The sequence below is a fragment of the Anser anser genome (assembly GCF_964211835.1).
Source record: "Anser anser genome assembly, chromosome: Z".
Lineage (NCBI taxonomy): Eukaryota > Metazoa > Chordata > Aves > Anseriformes > Anatidae > Anser > Anser anser.
Window position 1 is genome coordinate 10,034,683 of NC_139723.1, and position 16,633 is coordinate 10,051,315.

The window sequence follows — 16,633 nt, forward strand, 5'->3', positions numbered from 1 at the left end:
GGTTGTATATATTCTAATGGGTTTTTGGAAATGGTTTGTAGGATGGTGTTCATATCTTTCATGAAGGGGTTGTAATTAGGCAAAGAACTGCAAACTAGAGATGTTCTTTCCTGTATATGGGGAGAAGTAATGAGAGAAAATGAATCATCAAGCAAGAGCTGAGGTCCACACCTCCACAACTATTGACATCGGTAAGTTCTGGAGGGGCTATATTTAGATATGAATGAAGGTTAGCAATATCATCCCAAAGGTATTGTTTGTGTTTTTCACAGTTTATGAACTAATCTGCTTTACCGCAATTATTTGGATTTTCATCCAAAAAGGGAAGAGGAACTATAATCCCTCATGGCTGAAACTGCATTTTTGGATTCATGAGAAAGAGACGGTCATCTAGCCGTAATAGTTAGTGACATTTCTTTAATGTAGACTGTTTCAGCTGCAAGTTGTGCATTCACTCAAGAACTTGTCACTTTGAGCACACTTCTAATGCTAATGCTTATTTGCATAGTGAGATGGTTTTAACTCAGACACATGAAGTGCAGAATACAAATGCTTTCACAAATTGATTTTCTTTATTAGTTGGTGTTTCAACAGCACAAATATAACTGCCTGTTGTGGTTTAACCCGGCCGGCAGCTAAACACCACACAGCCGTTCGCTCACCCTCCCCCCTCCCTCTCTGGGATGGGGGAGAGAAACGGGAAAGTGAAGCCTGTGAGTTGAGATAAAGACAGTTTATTAAGACAGGAATATAATAATAACAATAATAATAATAATAGTGATAATGATAATAGTATTAATAATAATAATGTGTAAGAAAACAAGTGATGCACAATGCAATTGCTCACCACCCGCTGACCGATGCCCAGCCTATCCCCGAGCAGCCGGCCCCCCACCCCAGCCAGCCACCCCTATATATTGTTTAGCATGACGTCAGATGGTATGGAATACCCCTTTGGCCAGTCTGGGTCAGCTGTCCTGGGTCTGTCCCCTCCCAGCTCCTGCTGCACCCCCAGCCTGCTCGCTGGCAGGACAGAGCAAGAAGCCGAAAAGTCCTTGGCCCGGTGTAAACACTGCTCTGCAACAATTAAAACATCAGCATGTTATCAGCGCTCTTCTCATCCTAATCCAAAACACAGCACCCTACCAGCTACTATGAGGAAAAATTAACTCTGTCCTAACTGGAACCAGGACACTGCCACTGCAGAGGATGCCAACTCAGCAAAATTCTGGCACAGATATATAGAAAATGCAGGATGGGAGAAGGATGGGTTTTATGAGTGTCCAAAGTGATTTATGGGTAGTAGCTTCTTTTCAGTGGTTACTTAGTTAAGCTCCTAAATCACTGATTTTCAGGTGGCCAGAGGCTTCTTAGTGAATTGAATCTACCGGCATGTGTTTAACCAGTGGAATGGTGTCCTCTTGCATTTTAAATGCTGGTGATGTCTCTTTGTTCACTCTTGTTACATGATAAAAAGTAGGAAAAAACCTGAAGTCTGTTAATTTCACAGAAGCATAAGAGCAACTGTGATTTTGACCCAGAAGACATTCTAGTCAAAGAATGATTAAGAAGATGCAGCATTTAGGTGGAAAAAGACCGGGGATTTACAGCAGATTGTGAGCTTGGATGCCAAGTCAAAAAGATCACACCAGAACATGTTAACAGGAAGGTAAGAACCTGCTCATTTGGAGGCCTCATCTGAGTGAGCATGTCCCATTGTAGGCAAAGTGCTTGAAGGAACACAGAACAACTTCAGAAAGTCCATGAATATTCTTGGAGGAAAGACTGGACGAAGAGGGTTGTTCAGTTGACAGAATAATAATCTGAGGGGAGACATTAAAACATTCAAACACTTAAAAGGGTGCTGAAAAGAGGAATTAAATAGATTCTTCTCACATGAAGAATAGGAAGCATTAAGCTTAAACAGTAGCAAGGGAGGTTTCAGGTAGTAAGACTTGAAGAATAAGGCAATAATCTGTGGACAGAATGGGATCTACAGTGCTGAGGGTTCAAGGGAAAGATCTTGTACAAGAACACCTGTGCTTTCCAGAAGGTAATGAACAACCTCTCAGTGCTGTATTTTCTGAATCCACACAGATGATACAGGTATTACTGCTTAGTGAAACTCAATGAATTGGTAAAATAGCTACAGAAGCCACTCTTGGGATACTATTTTCGTATCATATTCTACACTTTCTTCTTTCATTTTGTCACTTTTTGCACCAGAAAGAGAGGAAGGACTTGACAGTAGAATCAGGGTTGCTGCCTGTCAACCTCATTGTATTTCCACCTTTGGCAGTAGTGTGCTCAGTGCTGGTAGTGCTCAGTATTGGCAGTGTGTGCTCAGGCAAGGCCAGAGAGGTATAGAGAATCAATGCTGAAAGAAACATAACATAATTCATTGTGGAAACAGACTAATGGAAGCAGCCACCAAAGGACTGACCAGGCCCAGCCAAGCTTTAAACCAGGGCAAACATTGCAGCCTTGCTAATTTGGTAACAGGCAATCAGACAGGACAATATTGAAAGGGTCAAGAACGGAACAAAGTGGCTATTTGCAGACTGCTTTACATTCTGAAATTCTGATTTCTCATTCAGATCAGCTTTAGTGCAATGAAAGTAGGAAGACATAGAATACAACTGCTGCCATGAAATGGCCTAACTTTATAAAGACAGAATGAATGGCAGAATTTTTATGTCTGCACTTTGGTTTTATAGCTGAAACATTGTTCTAGGAAAACACAGCAATTTGTTGTTACTTCATCTATATCAGACTTCACTGAAACTTTTTCCCCTTCCGTGTATACTTAACAAGAACCAAACTAGGAAGGAAAAGACACAGTGGAAATCTTCCTTAATGTTCACAGGTTTTGGAATTGAGTAAAGATTATCAAATATTTGCCATTATCATTTTCTGTCTCTTTCCCCCCCACATTGTTGTATGTAACTTCTTGCACTTGAAAACATAGGATCAAGTCCTTTTTCTTTCAAAACCAGTAAAACCAATGTCAGTAAAAAACATTCCAAAGAGTCATGTAAAGGCACTGCTTTGTTAAGTTACCTTCTGTGCCTGTGTGTGGAGCAGGAAAGCTTTAGTTGGGGACTTAGAAGTCCTGGAGTATCCAGAACAACCTCCTAGAGGTGCCCTATGTCTGTGTATGTTCTCCAAGCGTGGTGCCAGGAGGTCCTGTCTGGGAGAGGGGAGGAGGATTAGGTACAAATTTCAGTGAATCTATCTTGAGACAGCTGTACTCCTCCTCTTCAATAGTGTCAGGAAGAAAGAGTCTCTTGGTTGTAGTAATAGGATTAGACCTGCCATAGGATGGAGCATGTACTTAAGTTTGTTTTGAAGATGCTTTTGTCCTTCTTTTTTTTTTTTTTTTTTTGTTCTTTCAGAAAGAGAAACAGATGACTAAATTTGTCATAAATCTTCCTGACAATTTAAGTAGAGGGAAATCAAAACTCTGGCTATGCTTTTGAAAATAGGAAGTTAAGGTGAAACAATTATTAATAGCAGGAGCTGCTGTGTTTAGAGGGAGAGAGCAATGTTTGGTTGGGTAGGAGCTGAGCAGGAACCAGCGAGTGGAGAAGTATGTCATGGACAAGTGGAAATTTTGCATCTGATTGAGGGAATTCATGAAGAGGTGTTTGCAGGCTGAATAGTTTTAGCAGCAATTCTGCTACCACAGATGGCCTGTGGGATAAGAGAGATTGTGGCACTGCCAAAAACTGTCACAATTTTCTTCATTCAGCACATACCACCATACTCTGGGGGGTACTTTACAAGCCTGGTGACATTTGGACTAGTTGTTGTTGTTGTTGCTATTTTCCCCTTACAACAGTCTTTATCTGTATGCTGCTGTAGCTTTTTCTGAAGTGCATTTTATAAACAATTTACAGACGAGGGCATCTAACATCAAATTTACATGTGTACAGGTCCTTCAGCCTTGTTATTGTGAAGCTGTATTGGATTTTATAAACATCCTATGTGAGATCAATGCTGCAGTTTATAACAAAGGCAAGCTCCCAGGTCTCAAGACAAAAAACACTCCTAGTACACTCCTCAGATCTTTCAGGTCAAAGTATATATTCTGCCTGTCTCCTTTCTGAAAATAGGTCCAACAGGTTTAAGGGGCAATGAATCTTCCTGCCAATAAACTGCTATTTTTGAATACTTGTTACAGAGCAGTCTACAGATTTGTCCCATTAGGTAATTCAGGAGCAACCAGACTGTGCATTTCTGAATGATGAGTGCTGGAAACTGAAGTTTATAGAAAGCCGTACTAAGCGTGAAACAAATTGCATCTGTTGTGGCAGTGACTAGAAGAATTGCTCAGCTGTATACACACCACAACTAAGCAGCTAATGAATTAAATCTATGATCTACAGCTTGAGAGAAAAAATAGATAGTAAAAAGAGTACAGGTCATATATCTAGGAAGCATAGTGAATCTCAGCATTGTCCCCTCCAGGATGCGAATTGTGTATCTAAGTTGACACTGCGCTAAGCACCCACTTCTCAGGATATGTACAAAGAGGGATGGCCCATAGTCTTCAGACGCAAACAGTCTGCATTATGGGAGAACTATTTTTCATTTTTGATAGGTCTGGCACAAACTGCTTTGAATCAAGAAACAGAAAGGGGAAATTGTTTTTCCTTCCTTGAACATGGTGTTTCACGGTAGCTCTTTGAAATTCTGGAGACTGAAGAAGACTTGCTTCAGTCTGTGGCTGAAAAATGTCCGAAGCCATCATTAATACAACTATGTCACAGTGTGCCCCAAAACAACACTTGAGGGTCTTGTTCCCTCAAGTGTCACTGAAATTCAATGAAATTTTTCATTACTTTCTGGAGGAGTAGGAGAAGGCCTCAGACATGTATTGCTAGGCACCAGGATGATGAATGTGAGAGATGAAGCATCACAACAGGAAGTAAGATTTATGGAAGAAGGAAACTATAATGAAGGAAATAGGAAAAAAACAATTAGTAAGGGAAGATACATTACTATAGTCTAGGGTCAGTATCATGACAGAGATGAGTTTGTCCCAGAACCTAATTTTGAAATTGCTTTGTTTTTTTTGTTTGCTTGTTTGTTTTTGGTAGGGGGAAGAGAGTCTAACTACTTTAAGGGTCCTTTTTTCCTCTGTTTCACCTGAAGAGTTGACTACGAAGCAAACTATATTCTTCGTACATGTTAATTTACTTATTTGGACATGTTCGTAGGAACTGATAACCAGAATCTCTCTAATGCCATTTCTATCATTAAAGAATTTCATGTTCAGTAGTCATCACATGCATTGAATGTTTAGTTCTTGCTCTGACAGTTTTCCTTGAAACTGATCTAGTAATTTCCAGATCAACACATTGCAAAAAAAAATTAGAGAAAATAAACACAATAGAAAAAATGGACGTCTCTTCCATAGGGAATGCTTGCATACTCATAAGATATTTATATATATTTATATATATAAGATATACACTAGATATTTTGTGTTCCATAACATTTACATGGTTCCTTGCAAGACCTGCAATTCTTGTGATTCATGCTTCTATTTTATTCTAGAAGCCAGATACTGGGTACAGCTAAACTTTCATTAGTACTTGAATGACATCATTTTGTCATTTCTGCAGGCTGTTGTACCACAGTATTCCTATCTATTACGTAGCTTACTTTGTCTTTCCATAATAAAAGGGAGCAAACTAATATAAATGTCATTTAGAAATGTCTGAGAAGTATACACTCACGCTGAAAAAAAATAAGATTATGTCCTGTATTGTTTCTAAAAGTTAGGAAAAAAAAATCACCAAACATTGACTACTATGTTTCTTGTTTTATAATTCTGAAATAAAAGTTTTCTAGAGAGGGTTTGTTTTCTTTCTTTTTTCCTGAGTAGACCCCTTGTCTTTCATCCTCCATATATTCTCAGTGGAACAACTTTTTTTTAAGGTTCCATAAAACATACAAATCACCTTGTTCTTACTGAGCTGAGAAAGGGTCTTGATTATATCCATGGACAAACCTGCCTTAGAACAACCTCATTTTACCTGGGGAGTAGGTTGCTGCTGAGCTGCCATGAGGAAAATGTGCTATTAATGAAGAGAACAGCTCTAAAGTTTACATCTCTTGGAAGAGGTTAACTGTAGGGGATTTAGCAGTGACAGCAGAATTCAAGAAAGGCACTTCCTCGGGTGAGCTCAATTTTTATAAGTGCACATGAACTGTTCCCATGAGAACCATATTCAGGGCAATGCAGGTGTAGTAAATCTCCTCTTTGATCCACAGATATCAAGGTTATTCATTAAATGGGTGTTGATATACATATTTGGCAGAGGACAAAAGAAACTCCCCAAGTTAATCTGCCTCCTACAGTTTTCAAATGTACTCTACACCCAAGATTAATTTATTTCCTTATAGAACAGCACAAATGCTAGAGGTTAAGTATTCCCATATTTATTGAAGGCTGAAGCAGTAAAACAAAATGTAACAGAGGACAGTGATTTTCTCTAAGAGCAGTATGTTGACAACTTGACTATTAAAACCATCTTAAAAGATGGGTCTTGCTATCCTCCCAGTGCACAAATTGGTAAGGATGTTTGGTGAAGAAATATGACAATCTTCACATTATGTCAGCTGAAGCAAATGACTTTTTTTTTTTCTTTTAAGCAAGGTTATTAAATTCCAGGTTCTTCATTTACATAAACCGAAAATCTGGCTTTCTAACTACTTTTAGTTATGGCCAGTGGAGGCAATACTTCCTAATGCCTATTCCGCATCATTGCCCGGATTACCTAACATTACCTAACTCTGTAAGGTATTTAGGTATTTGTGTCCTAAGACGCAAATGGAACTGTGCTTTCCCTAGGACTATTCATTTAATTGTGGAATATTGTGGTTAATAGAACATTGTGAAACTAGCTTTAATTCTCTTATGAGTTCACCTTTTTCATGTTAATACAGACATTTCAGAGAGTGTGATTATCTCTCAGGGAATAATGGGTCTGTGAATAATGTGTCTGTTCCATTATTGCAGTGCTTGGTAAAAGAGAACAGAAGATCACGTGCACTGAGAACGTGAAAAACATAACTACACTGATTTGTCAGAAGCATGATTTAGGGAACAATAGAAGTGGTAAATGCAGGACTGGAAACTTTTTCATGTTGAACTACAGGTGTACAAAATTCTTCTTAAAAATAGCTTGAGTACAAACAGAAAAAGGGCCCTTTGTAGAACAGTGTTTTTCTTTAATGTGAATGCGCACTATGAATATTGACTTAAAACACATTGTAACTAAAAAGATCAAAATGAAAATATCCATTTGCACTATCCAGAATATTACTGTGTGATTCAAGGCAGAACTTGCAGGAACTTACACAGAACATCTGTTAGGCGTGACTTTCTGAAGATTAGCCAAAACTATTTGATTTAGGCCACAATCTAGGCAAACTCAAAATAAACTTTTGCTCCTTTAAAGGAAAATTGTTCTAGTAATGGAATCCATTCAAAGAACATTGTTGAGCTGTCTCTCAAAGGGGGAAAAGAGTCTTCATTTCTGGAAGATGCTGATTTTCCTGTCACTGTTTTAAGGGGATTCTTGAAATAAACTTATGTTAAAGGCTCTCTCCATAGCAGAGCCAGAGTATCATTGTACAACTGGAGTTCCTGTATAAAATGTATATGACAAAGCAGTGGTCAAAATCATCACTCGGGTGAACAAAACCTGACTTTGTGTTTCAATAAGTATAACTCTATGAAATAGTTGTTTATTGCTGCTGGGTAAAATAAAGCTTGTTTTTGTCATCTGTGAAAGAATATAAGCAATGGCTTGTTAAGGCGTGCAAATATTTATCAGTAATTCTCCAGTTATATGTAATGATTTTTGCATGAGAGAGCTGTGAAATGATGAGATTTTCTTGGTTGATTTCACATGTTATTGGCAAAATGTGCAATTAAATTAATGCTTCATTGATAGTGTTGACCTATCACATTTAGTTAGCAGGAAAGAGTTCACTTGCGTGCTCTCAACTTGTGCTAGCTGAACCTGTTTACCCTAAAATATTGAGAAGTAAGGAGCAAATTAGACTTCCTCTGAAGAGAGTGAACAAAGGAAAAAAATCAAACCAATGTGTATAACGACTAGAGATAATTTAAGCATTCTTCAGCAGAAAGATTATAAGGAACCACCATTAGATAACAATGTTTGAATTGCTGCAATAATTGAACGTAGAGGTGCCCTTTACACATGGTGACAGGCATACATGGTGGTTTCAAACTGATGTGCAGGTCAGCTCTACCACACTGCTCTCTCACTCTCCCTCTTCAGAAGATCAGGCAGAGAAAATACGACAAAAAAAGTCTCATGGTTTGATATAAGGAGATCACTCACCAATTACCATCACAGGCAAAACAAACTCAGTGGATAAAGATTAATGTAATTTACTGCCTATTGCTAGCAGACTAGAACAGTAAAAGAATAAAAGCAAGCTAAAAACACCTCCCCCCATCATAGAATCAAAGAATGAATCATAGAATGGCTCAGGTTGGAAGGGACCTTAAAGCTCATGTAATTCCAATCCCCCCCTGCCATAGGCAGTGATACCACCCACTAGATCAGGTTGGCCAAGGCCTCATCCAGCCTGGCCTTGAATGCCTCCAGGGATAGGGCATCCACAGCTTCTCTGGAAAACCTGTTGCAGTGCCTCACTACCCTTACAGTGAAGAATTTCCTCCTAATGTCTAGTCTAAATCTATCCTCTTTTAGTTTAAAACCATTTCCCTTTGTACTATAATTATCTATAGAATCATAGAGTCCACCCTCTTCTACCTCCTCCCCCAGAGCAGCACAGGGAAACGGGGAATGGGGGCTGCAGTCAGTCCCTGACACTTGGTTTCTGCTGCTCCGTCACAGTCAGTATGCCCCCGCTCCATGTGGGGTCCCTCCCACGGGATGCTGTCCTTCCCAAACTGAGCCTGCGGGGGCTGCCCACAGGAAGCAGCTCTTCAAGAACTGCTCCCACACAGCTCTGTACCATGGGGTGCATCCATCCCTCAGGAGAAAACTGCTCCAGCACGGGTCCCCCACGGGCGGCAGCTCCCCCCAGACCCCCTGCTCCTGCGTGGGCTCCTCTCCACGGGCTGCAGCTCCGGCCCGGGGCCTGCTCCTGCGGGGGCTCTCCATGGGCCGCAGCCTCCTCCAGGCCACATCCACCTGCTCCACCGGGGGCTCCTCCACGGGCTGCAGCGTGGAGATCTGCTCAGTGTGGGACCCATGGGTGCAGGGGGACAGCCTGCTCCACCAGGGGTTTCTCCACAGGCCGCAGGGGCCTCTCCTCAGGGGCACTTGGGCTGCACGCCTCCTGCTGCACTCACCTTGGGGGCTGCAGGCCTGCTTCTCTCACATTTCTCACTGCTCTCTCCCAGCTGCTGTTTTTTTTTTCCCCCTTTCTTCAATCTGCTCTCCTAGAGGCTCAACCAGCATCACTCACAGCCCAGCTCTGGCCAGCAGTGTGTCCTTTTAGGAGCTGGCTCTGATCTGACATGGGACAGCTGCTGAGCTCTGATCACAGAGGCCTGCTGTGCAGCCTCTCCCTAAAGAAAAACAAAACAAAACAAAAAAAAAAAAAAACAAAAAAAAAAACTTGTTATGTAAACCCAATAAAATACAGCAAGTATTTTTCTATCCCATAATGATTATTTAATCATTTAATACCATTTAAAAAAAAAATAAAATAACTATAAGTTGTAAGAAATTTCCTTCACCCCTGATTTGCAGAGATGACTAGAAGGAATAGTTTATATTTTTAGAAAATATTTGTTTACTGCCTATCTGTAAAGAGAAGGAAAACAGAAATATTAGCATGACTTTTCAGGGCCAAACTCTCAGCAGGTGTTAATCCCTCAGAGGAGTAAATCTTATTTGCACCAGTTGGAAGTCTTCTTGACTGCAAGGACAATTAAAAATCAAGTCATGGAAGACTCTTCTTTCATAGTGCATGAGATTTGCAGAAAAAAAAGAAACTCTGAAATCCAAGTATAATCAAAATGCCACAGTCCATTGCAGGGGTGATGAGAGGAGGAATAATGGGAAAAGTTACACTGGTCACCCCACTCTGCAGGAAATCACATTTGACCTAGGTTATTTATCATCTCTGCATCTGTGGCTTTCTGAGTATACTGAAACTGTTTTTTCCACATTGTAGAGCTCCTGGGTGAAAGATTTGAATATACAGAATACATCTAGCTGAGAAGAGATATTGTGAGAGTTTGCGGGTTCCATCGAATGGAAACACAAAGAAAACATATTTGAGAAAAAGTATTTGGAGCTTTGATTTTTTTTCTTTTTCTTTAAAGTAGTCTGAGCTTATTCCAAACATCATGTAATTTGACTATAAATCTTTTTTTACATTCAGATTCCAAATATAATAAGTTGTAATGTTTGTTCTTTAAAATAGGTCAGTAATATAGACAATTCTTTTTTCACTTTTTGTTCTTTAGGAACCAGACCTAACCAGGAATTTGTTTGGTTTCCAGAGTTGATCAAACATTTGCAATGCAGTTTACAAGTATGCTCAGATCCCTCTAAAATACAGCATACTAACCTTTAAAGAAAACAAACAAAGAAACAAAACAAAACAAAAAAACTTTTCCCCTTTCAAAGTTCAAAAAAAAAAAAAAAGCACTTTCTAGAATCACAGTATTATGAAGCCAAGTGTGAGGGAAAGGTGGATAGGAAGCCACCATTCCAATCTGCTGCTCATTTAATCTTTGAATGCCCCCTAGGATGGAGATCCCATGGCTGCTCTCTGAGATTCTCTTCCCTTGACTTCCCTTGTTTGGTTGCAGGAGCTCTCCATGGGCCGCAGCCTCCTCCGGGCCACATCCACCTGCTCCACCGGGGGCTCCTCCACGGGCTGCAGCGTGGAGATCTGCTCCGTGTGGGACCCGTGGCTGCAGGGGGACAGCCTGCTCCACCAGGGGCCTCTCCACAGGCCGCAGGGGAACTGCTGCTGCCTGCCTGGAGCACCTCCTGCCCTCCTGCTGCACTGACCTTGGGGTCTGCAGGGCTGCTTTTCGCTCCTCACTCTCCCAGCTACAGTTGTGCAGCAGTTGTTTGTTTATTTATTTTTATCTTTTTCCCCTCCCATTCTTAAATCTGCTCTCACAGAGGTGCAAACAACATTGTTTATTGTCTTGGCTCTGGGCAGCAGCAGGTCCCTTTGGAGCTGGCTGAAACTTGCCCTTATTTAATATGGGGTAGCTGCTGGGCTTTTCCTGTTCAGTGACAGGACTGACGCCACCCCTCCTGCTGGCAGAACCTTGCCTGGTAATACCAATACATGTAGTTAGATCAGCCTCACAAACAGAGGGGAATAATCACCTCTGTTAACCTGCTTGGCTGTGCATTTCCAGGGGAGGACTTTGAATTGTTCCCTTCTGAGATGTGTGGGGCCCCATCAGCGCTTTCCTCCACTACCCGGTTCTGATAAGCTGTCCTGTCGCTGAGCATACAGGCTGATGTTCACATTACATGCTTGTGTGTGGCAAGTCAGAGGAGGAAATACCATGAAGACTGAATGGTGTGATTTATCTGGTACCAAAATATTTGCTATCAGCCTTGTTCTCACACAGAAATGCTTGACTACAGGCATTTATTTATTTATTTATTTTACTCAGCAGTAGGTAGATTAATCATAGTACGGTAAATCTTACATGAGTGAAAAAACAGTGCACTTGAAGCCGAGTAGACTGATCTCCAGTTAACATAACCTATAAAAATAATGCAAGCCTAAAAATTAATAGCAAAGTGTACCTCTTTGAAAATATCACCATAAAATGAAATACTATATGTTTCACAAGTCCTCTGATATTTTTTTTTAATGAATGACTGCAGTATTCTTTGTAATTCCCTCTGAAATTATCCAGAGAAAGTAAAATCAATAATTCAATACAAATAATTGCCTATCTGTAATCCCATTCTGCAGTGATTAAATTATTGTAATTTCCTAGCTGAGTTATATTTAAGGAGTGGTGTCCTTTCAATTAAAATTTATTTCAGAGAAAGAGAGAAGAAAGTGACAGAATTTGTTTTGCAAGTGTTGGTGACACGTAGTTCCTGGAACTGATCCCACTCTTTCTGAAAGAAAGGGGCAAAATTATCCTTGATTTTAGAAGAATGAAACCACTTCTAAAATCCTTTCTCAGCTTTCAGAAAGGAAGGATTTATTTTATGAATTTATGTATTATAACTTTTTGGTTTATTTTCAAAAAAATAAGAGAAAACTTGAAGCACACTGAAAATTGCTTGAAGCACACTTCAGGGAAAACTTGAAGCACACTGACAAATTTTTTTTCTTTCCTTTTTTTTTTTAATAATAATAAAAAAATAATCTATTGCAACAGGACAGCAGCAGAATATAGGCCACAGGTATTCAGCTTTGGTGAGACAAATACATGTGATATGGTGTCTAACGTCAAAATTTTGAAATGAAGATTGCAAGCCTAAACTGTTTATAGACAGAAGTCTCAAAATTCCTAATGGATCCTGATTGTGCAATATATGATGAAGGAGCAAAATCTCTCCACTTTTTTAAAAGAAAGATCAACAGGTAAAAATACATTGTAAATAAGCCTTTTAGGGGAGAATCTTAAGGTTATTAAACAACTCTAATCTTAAAGAGAATCTTAGTAAGAATCTTCATCTAGGAATAAAACTAAATGCTTTCAGAATGAACACAAAGATTTTCAGAAGTGTAGGTAAACCATTCCAGGGAAAGCATATGAAGCAGTCAGCAAATTTTCAATTTTATATTTCAAATACATGTGTGAAAGAGAACAAATACATTTGGGTGGTTTCAGTTCCTAGATTTGCTTCCTAAATAAAGCAGAGCATTTTTACTACAATTCCTCTTCCTGCAGTCTTTAATTCTCATCACCACCATTTCATTACAGACTCAGCACTGTGCCGTGTATAGTCACTATAATAACCATGAGAAGCCGGAGAATTAAAACGTTTTCATTCATAGTCTTCTAGCATTGAGGAAAAAGGAGAGATGATAGATACTTCTCAGGCCACCTTGAGAGCTGCATTCTGTCTGGACTTGTGAGCCTCTGAACATCCTCACCAATGTGATCTGTAATCCCTTAAGTACATACGTGCATATAAATATTTTCAAGTACATATACTCAGTAACAACATCATTCTCTGTGCCCACAGACACACACATGCAGCTGCAGGACAGCATTACTCTTAAAGAGCTACAACAAACCTATATCCTTTTTGTGTCAGCTGCTAAACACAAGGTAATGTCTTGAATGAATAAGCTTACAATGCATGCTATTTGGACCCCCATATGGGTAGAATGTCAGTCACAGATATAAACATGTAAGACACTACTGTGCTGACTGAGAGCAGCAAAAAGGAAATTACTGCTCTATAGAAGTAACAGAAGACTTATCTAAGCTACCATCTTTTTACTGCTCTGTTGCTGGATAGAGGTAGTATTGATCCATGCTTTACTAAAGTTAAACTATCTAAGGTCATAGGTTTATTGTCCTCCATGAACAGGTAATACTGTTTTCCGTGCTGTAAGTTTCAGTTATTTTACTGACCGATGGGGGCTACTTGGCTTCCAGATAGAGTGTGACATAGCAAACTTGCATCTTCCTGAGGGAATTAATATAGACACACTTTGAACAACAGTTCAGTCCATAGCTATACAAAAATCTAAGCAGCAAAAAAAAAAAAAAAGGTTAGTTTAATTTTTTTCCTAATGTGTTTTGACATAAAGCAGGACTATAAACTCAAAGTAGTAGTAAATAGGCAATTTCAGGATTTTAATTTGCCTGTTTGGGATAGCCTAGAGCATAACCATATTCTAACTCTTTTCTCCAAATTTCTAAATTTCAGAATAGAATTGGTAGTTACACAGTAGTCTCCCCAGAAGGACTCCTGTCAACACTGATATGTTCAGTTAAGAGTGACATTTAGTCAGTTTTCTGTGTGTATACTCTCTATACTCTGATTCCAGTTCCTAAAACCCTAAATCTTGGGTGAGCATTCCTTCATTTGCAAGATGATCAACCTTACTTGCTTGAAAAAAAGTGGATTTTTATTTTATTTTATTTTATTTTTTTATGGGAAGACAAACTCATGAGAACTGCCATTATCCTGGTAGACAACCCCCCTTGGGGTTGTCCCATCCCCAGAAGTGTTCAAGGCCGGGTTGGATGGGGCTTTGAGCAACCTAGTCTAGTGGAAGATGTCCCTGCCCATGTTAGGGGGGTTGGAAATGGATGATCTTTAAGGTCCTTTCCAACCCAAACCATTGTATGATTCTATGGAGTCTTCAGGGTAGAATAATGTGTATTGAATCCCTTGTTTGAGATAGCTTAGCTTCGTGTCCACACTGTAAAATAATGTTCAACCTCCATGTTCATGATGTGAGGATGTGAGTTTGACTCTGGAAAGCATGGTTAGTCCTGCACAAGGATTGTCTGTGAATATTTCTCCTCAATGTATTGTGGAGAAACTTTCCTGTCTTCCCTGGATGTGCGTACCCATTACAACAAGATATTAGAAGATCCATACATAGCAGGCAGGTGTAACTCATATTTAATTACATGAAAAGAGTGGTATTTGACACACTCGGTTGGCTCTAGTTTATTTTTCTGTTGCTCCTGGACAAAAAGCCATAGGGTAAATATATTTGTCTGGAAAGCAATTTCCATAAATCACCTAAGTATTTGGAGGAGTAACTTGTGGTAAATTAACATGTGTGGGATTTATAAAAATGTTAAAAAAACGTGTCATTATTAACACTCAATAATTATGTAAAAATAACTAAAAATTAATGGCTCAGGTTTTCTGATTCATGTCCTATTCTTTCAGCAAGAGGTTTTGAGAAGGTAAAAATCGAGGTACATATTTATTGTGTAAATTTGCATCAGACAAGTCTATATTGCACACTGAATATAGTGTAGGGTTACCTGGATTCATTGCAAGTAATGGTAAAACCAGGTGTTGACATTTACCCTAATTTAAGGACAGATGGCAACAGAGGATTCTGAAGTATATTTTTCTATATCTATTTTTTTCACCCCTCAGGTAATCTGTAAGCCTCATTGTGCAAAATCTTGGATGAATTCTCAGTCCTATAATGCCTACTAGTATTGCTTATGTGTGAGATTTGTGTTTCAGACCTGCTGTATTAATCTACACATTCAGTCAGAGAAGCATGAATTCCCAAGTACGTTAAGAAAGGTGAATTTTTACTTCCCTGCTATATGCTAATAGTGAACTCTATAATCTCCATAATATTTTGGTAGAGGACCTTGCAAATTTTTGTACTAATTATGAATCTCAATAAAACCAGAAAATGACAAGGTGACAAGAAATAAAATGGAATCATTTTCTGTTTTGTGCTAGTAGCATGAATTACTGTAACTTTCAGGACACCATACATGAACTTCTTAATCATCTCAATTTCATATGCTCTTCTTTTTCATAAATGTTTTATAGCAGTTGTATTTACTGCAAATCACTCTTTTCTATCATTAGTCATCAAATGAAAGCAATTGTCTTTAGTAAATTCATACACCCTTGGAGAATGGAAGCAAATAAAAATTAACAAATCTAGATATAATTGTCCTCTGTCAGCACAAAATTTAGGAATTGCTGTAGTCTTCCTTTTCTACTTATAATCAGAATGGTTGAATAAGGATGACAAATATTTAACTCCATCCTCAGATAGAAAGATAACCCTTTTCTCTGTTCATTTAGATCTTCTCCAGTCTAGAGGTTCTCAATTTTCCAGGGTCACATACTAAATCCCTAGCTGTTTTTTTACACCCTTTAAAACATAATGTAGTTATAACTTTATTTGATCTACTGGAGATTGTTATAAGTAAGTGAGCTTCTTATTACCAAAGCTGTGATGTTCAGTGTCAATGAATTTCTTCATATCATCTCCAAACTGTAGTTATTCATTGCAAAAAGAGTATGCCCCAGTCAAATATCTCATGCCTTTGAAGGAAAATTTACTAATGTTTCAAAGTTTAATCTTTGAGCTCTGTCAAGAGTCAAATCTAATTGTGGAGAAAGAGGGCTTCCAGACATTCAGTTAAATAACAGTGATTTTTTTCAATCTTTTTAACATCTTTTCTACAGAATGGATGTAAAAAGCCACAACTAGCGGTAAAAAAAATAGTGGATTCATTCAGTGAGAAAAAAGGAGAAGATTTTTTAGCATGTACAAGGGGAAAGAACAACTTTTCACTGTGTTCATCCATGATCGACATAAAAAGACAAGCATGACCAAAAGCACCATGGTGCACTGATAACAGAGAGCCAGCTGATCTCTGTGGAAGAGAAGTGAATGCTGATGAGCCCTCTGAAGAAGTTTTCCTATCTTGCTGTTTTTGTGTTTCATTTAGGAGAGTCTAATCCAGCTGCTCTTTATCTAGGAACAGGAGAGAAGAATTCAGTGATGTCTTCAATGGAGATGTATTTACACAGCATAAAGATGAACTAGAAAAAAAGGATGGAACCATCTACTGCTGTTGTTCTGTGACAGGGGTCAATATTCCAGATGCCCCAAAAGAGAATAAATCTAAGTGTTTGAATCTGGTCTCTATGCA